The following is a 4,994-nucleotide window of genomic DNA, read 5'->3' as shown; positions in this document are numbered from 1 at the left end:
TATTGACACGTTTTTTGTGACTTTTATTGACCTTTCTGTCTCGGGCGCCCTAGACCTCCCTTATTTTAATGTCAGCAGACAGCAAGAAGCCTCCCAGATCTCCAGATGCATTTGAGATATCAAAAAAGTACTCCAGAGTGTTGTTCAGCATGGGGGTGAGTAGAAAATGAAGGCTAATTATGTTTTGGGTGTACTATTCCTTTAAGGCTGAGTTGAGGTTTGAAGGACCCAAATGCAGAGACTGAAGCTGAAGGTGGTTTCTTGCAGATTTAATTGTCCAAAAAAAGGCAACAAAAGCAAAAATCCAAAAAATGTGCATCCTCATAATCCACAAAAATACAGAAAACCAGAAAACTCAGAAAAATTTATGACAAACCAGCAAACAATGAGGTGTATATATGGGAGAGAGACAAAAAGACCAGGCTAATTGGCAGATTGGGAGCAGGTGTGAACAGAGGAGTCTAGAAAGGAGCTGACACAGGAGGGCAACATATGGCAAACAAGAAATACCTAAGAAAACAAATACAATAAAAAATAACTAGATTAACACAAAATGGAAATAAAACCAACAAAAACTCAAAGATAAATCCTAAACAAGCAAAACCATGACGGGATTAGAGCGACAGCTCAGAGAAAAATTGATACACTTACAGTCTTGCCTTAAGAACATTTGATATCAATATTTTTGGGGACAAACCATCAGATCGGTCCTTGGTGTTGTAAACGTCTGTAGGATTAAAAATACAATGTTGAGGTTATCCCAGGAAAACAAGTTTCAGGCAATTTAAGATACTGTGACAACTTGTAACAGTAAGTTAAAAAATAGAGAGAATCTCACCAGAAAAAAAATACAATAGCTACAGTTACACTTTGGTTTAAAGTTCTTGTGTTTTTCCTCATGTAAAATTGTATTTTTTAAATGTTCTTTCTTACCTTTTCTTTATTATAGTGATGTATACAATGACTGCTATGATTATGAGAACAACAAACACCAATGATGTAGCGATAAGGGCAGCCGGGTTAAAAGACTCTTCTGTTATTGCTAGAGCTTATATTGCATAGATAGGAAAAAGAAGAAAGAAAAAAAGGCAAAGAGGATTTAATTTATTATATTATATTTTTAGCTAAAATTGAAATAATCAAATATTGTAATAACCTTCAAAACAAAGGCTTCACTTTTATAAGCTTTTTCATTTTGTATCAGATATATCGAAGGTTTTATAAACAACTAGAGCAAGAGATGTGCAAAGCCTGCACACAACAAATCCAGTCCGTCTGGTGAATCTCCTGAACACTTAATAAAAGCATTTATTTCTGGAATAACATACTTTCTCCTCTATATTTTGATTTACTTGTAACAACTTGTATATAAATACGTTCTGGTTTGTTTTCAAATTCCTATCTAAAGAAACAAGCTTGCAGCAATAAAAATTTTGTATGAAAAAAACCCCCAAAAGAATAGCCCAGATATTGAGCTAAATCATGAGCATCAAACCAAAAAAAACAAAGTAAAAACAAAAACAAAAAAACACACCATTTATAGTTTTTTGTATTTCCTACTTACCCTGATTGGTCTTGATTATTGTCTTATTCAGAGGGGTTATGATGGCATTGCTGACACCATAGAGCTGAAAGACACAGTCATATTTCCCCCAATCTTCAGATGGAATTAATGGGACATCCAGTAAAGTCTCCATCTGGAATGTTTCATCATGGTTTGGGAGGATCTCTCCATGTTGAACACCTTCATGAATTTCCTCTTCACTCCTCCTCCAGAACATCACAGCGCTCTCTGGGTAGAAACCTGTAGCATAACAGCTCACTGGAGAGGAGGGGGTCTTCTGGAGGAGAGATACTGTAGGAAGAACTGTTGATGGAAACATTGAAACAAGAAGGATTGGAGAATTACAATGAATTAATGTAAACATAATGGTTTAAGTTTCTGAATGTCAATTCATGCTTTATCCATTGGTTGAAATAAACTTCATTAACTAGGAATTAGCAATTTTATTGATTTATTAGGGGTTTTATTTATTTACACATTGTACTGTATACAATGTCAGCCAAATTTCTATGATTGTTGTTTTCAATTAAAAAATCATAGGATTTACTTTGGTTATTGTAAATAGAAAGAACACAATGACCTTACTGGACAGTTTTACTGTAAGAGTATAGTACATTTATGCAAATTAATCCTGGCATTACATGTGATAATTGCCTTGCAGAGGCACAAAAGTTGTTGCAGGAGAAATCTTTTCATAACGGAGTATAAATGAAAATTACCAAAGTGGTTTTGTTTCAATTAATGTGCAAAAACTTGTTATTGTACTTTTTCAAAGAAGAGAAAGCAAAAAACTGTTTTATTTTGCTTTCAAGTAAAATCAACTTTCAAAATGCTGAAGTATCTTGAGTTAGCTTCAGAAGGATGCATAGCAGAGAAATCGTATCACTTTCTAAGGACTTATTAGTATTAATGGACAAAGAAGGCTTACTATAACGAGAATAAATGAACATACTACCAATAAAGTAAAATTGTGAACTGACTGGTGGATCACAGAATAAAGGGACCACTCAGATTAAGAGTCTGATTAGGAAGATATACAGGAGGAGGACTTATAGAGTTGGGACAGTATAACTATTCAGTGTCTACTGTAGGTTTAGTGCACATGATCTGTTTGCATTGGGGATAAAAGATATGTTAATATATATGTCTGAAATAAATGCCAAGCCCGATGTATGACAAGTTACCCTTCAGGTCATTGTTTAGTATCTGTATTTATTGCACACGATCTGTGGCCCGGCTATGTCTCATACCAAACAGTGCCTAAACACTAACTCTTTGTTTGCGTTTTCCCACAGAGTGTCTTCAACATTAAGGACCATCCCACACCACGTAGTGGGAAGTGGGAGTAGGCCGTTCAGCCCTTCAATAGCAAGTCTGCATTAGTGCACACTGGTCAGAATTTAGAAGCAGGTGTAAGGGCAAACTAATGGCAGCGGAAACACTGGTTTTCAAATACAGTACATGTCCTGCTGGTTTGCTGTTCCTTTTTATTCCCTCTCATTCCCTGTGGCAGCTTCCTCTCCTTTGTTTGCCTTTATTTATAAATAAAACCTGATGGGAACTGCTCAGGGCAAAAGCTCCTCCCTGAAACCCAAGTAAATTTTCCTGGATGGTTTGTATATCTTGAAGCTGAACTCCTCCTCAAGGTTCCATCCAAAGTCATCAAATCGAAGGACACTTTAGTCAAAGCGGAAGTGTTTCAGCAATCACCATAAGTGTGTAAGCATAACAAAGATCATATCTGGAGCTTAGGAGGTATACAGACTCCCACATTCCTTGTATGCAAGGACATTTAGGCACAGACTACCTCAGGGAGTTGAACAAAAAAATGTTATTCACATCTACCCTGTGCACCACATGCAAAGTTACACGACCTAATATGTTTGTCAGGATTCTGTGTTTTGTGCTCTGCTGATTCTCTTCCACAGGTGGCTGCTGTTGACAGGTGGGCGTGGCCCCTCACCTGCGGCTCATTGGGTCTGCTCTGGCTGGAGCGTAAGAGGAGCTTTCAGTTAGCTGAAGGACGCCAGAGTATTAGACCATTATGTCATTCCTGAGAGTCTGAAGTTTTGGATTTCTAGTTCTAACTTTGTTTCCTGTCTCCCTCAGCTCGTTGTGCTCTGAGTTACTCACAATCTTGTCTCCATGGGCTGAAGACAGGTTCCCTGCCGCTCAGATTCTGCTCTGACGTTCCCCTCTAGCCCTCTAGGTGTTACCAAGCCGCAAAAGAGTCCCCCCTTCCTGGATTTACTTGGGCTCCTGCCTAATTTCCTTCCGCTAGCTCACCTGTCACGCAGCCATCTCCTCCCATCGGAGGAAAGTGAATTGCAGAACCCTTTCTTCCACTCACCCTCCCCGGAAAGGTTATCCGTACCTGGCAGTAAGCGAAGCAGCACCTCGCAGATCTTTCTTACTATCTTAGTGTTAATCAGTTTCCTCTTTCCTCCAGCAGTGCTACTAATGCTGATGTTCTGAACCTCGCCTGCAGCTCACGTTGTGAAATATTCATATTAGTGTATAGCCTAAATAAACATCTTAAACTGATCCCTGTTCTCCGTCTGTGTCTGCATATGGTCCAAACACCTTAAAACCATGACAATGTTTTGGTTTTTATAATGTAAAGCTTCAGTCATTCACCACATTTGTGGTTCTTACACTAAAAGCTAAAGTCCCAATTTGACCAGCCTCCTCCATGCGTGTTTCTATCACGTAATGAGATCTGTAGGCCAAAGGCTGCCTGCAAGTGGTATTGCCGTCCGGAGTTCAAAAATAAATATATAAGCTTTATTCATTAATACCAACTTTGCACAACGTTTATTTTTATCACATGCAATTTTACTAAAAGCAGAAATTGTCATTTGCTGTTAAATTAATTGGGCTTTAAACCAACGAAAAGTAACTTTTCAACCTTTATAAAATATTTTCATAAGTTTTGTGATTATACTTAAAAACTAGACTGGTGACACATCTGTTTTTGCACGGGATGGTCTGTATCACTTTCTTGCTATGGTCTGTACCACACTTGTGCTCATGTGAAAATGTTGACTTCCTTTAGGCAAAATACTACAGTATTTGTATCCTACTGGGGGGAGCCAAAATCAACCAAAACTGAAATTTCTTTAGTATTGCTTTAATACATTTTTAGTTTGACCTTAAAATGTATCCCCAGAAAACCTTTTCTATTAAGATGTAGGTGTTTGGTTTTGATTAGAAATTAAAGCTACAGCGTGTAATTTTCAGCGACATCTAACGTCCAGACTGCAGGCCGCAGCAACATGAACATCTCCCCCCCACCGCTTCTCCCCCCCAACAGTACGGCAAGCGTTACGGGACAAAATGTCTTCCACAATGTCCGCATCACCTACCTTCTCAAGTGATGAGGTTTGTTTACATAGATAATTTTACAGATAGTATTTCATTAGTCTGTGTA

At 38.0% G+C, this 4,994-nt stretch overlaps 1 long non-coding RNA gene across 1 annotated transcript; it reads right to left on the bottom strand.

Moving 5' to 3' along the window:
* Positions 1-464: 464 nt before the first annotated feature.
* Positions 465-1,864, bottom strand: LOC107104382. Its single transcript, XR_001482251.1, has 3 exons — positions 1,565-1,864; positions 934-1,042; positions 465-727 (listed from the first exon to the last, which is right to left on the bottom strand). It is a non-coding gene; the product is annotated as an uncharacterized LOC107104382 (long non-coding RNA).
* Between the last annotated feature and the right edge of the window lie 3,130 nt (positions 1,865-4,994).

The sequence above is a fragment of the Cyprinodon variegatus genome, unplaced genomic scaffold, assembly GCF_000732505.1.
Source record: "Cyprinodon variegatus isolate N-32 unplaced genomic scaffold, C_variegatus-1.0 Scaffold1715, whole genome shotgun sequence".
Lineage (NCBI taxonomy): Eukaryota > Metazoa > Chordata > Actinopteri > Cyprinodontiformes > Cyprinodontidae > Cyprinodon > Cyprinodon variegatus.
This window is presented reverse-complemented; position numbering and strand designations above follow the sequence as displayed.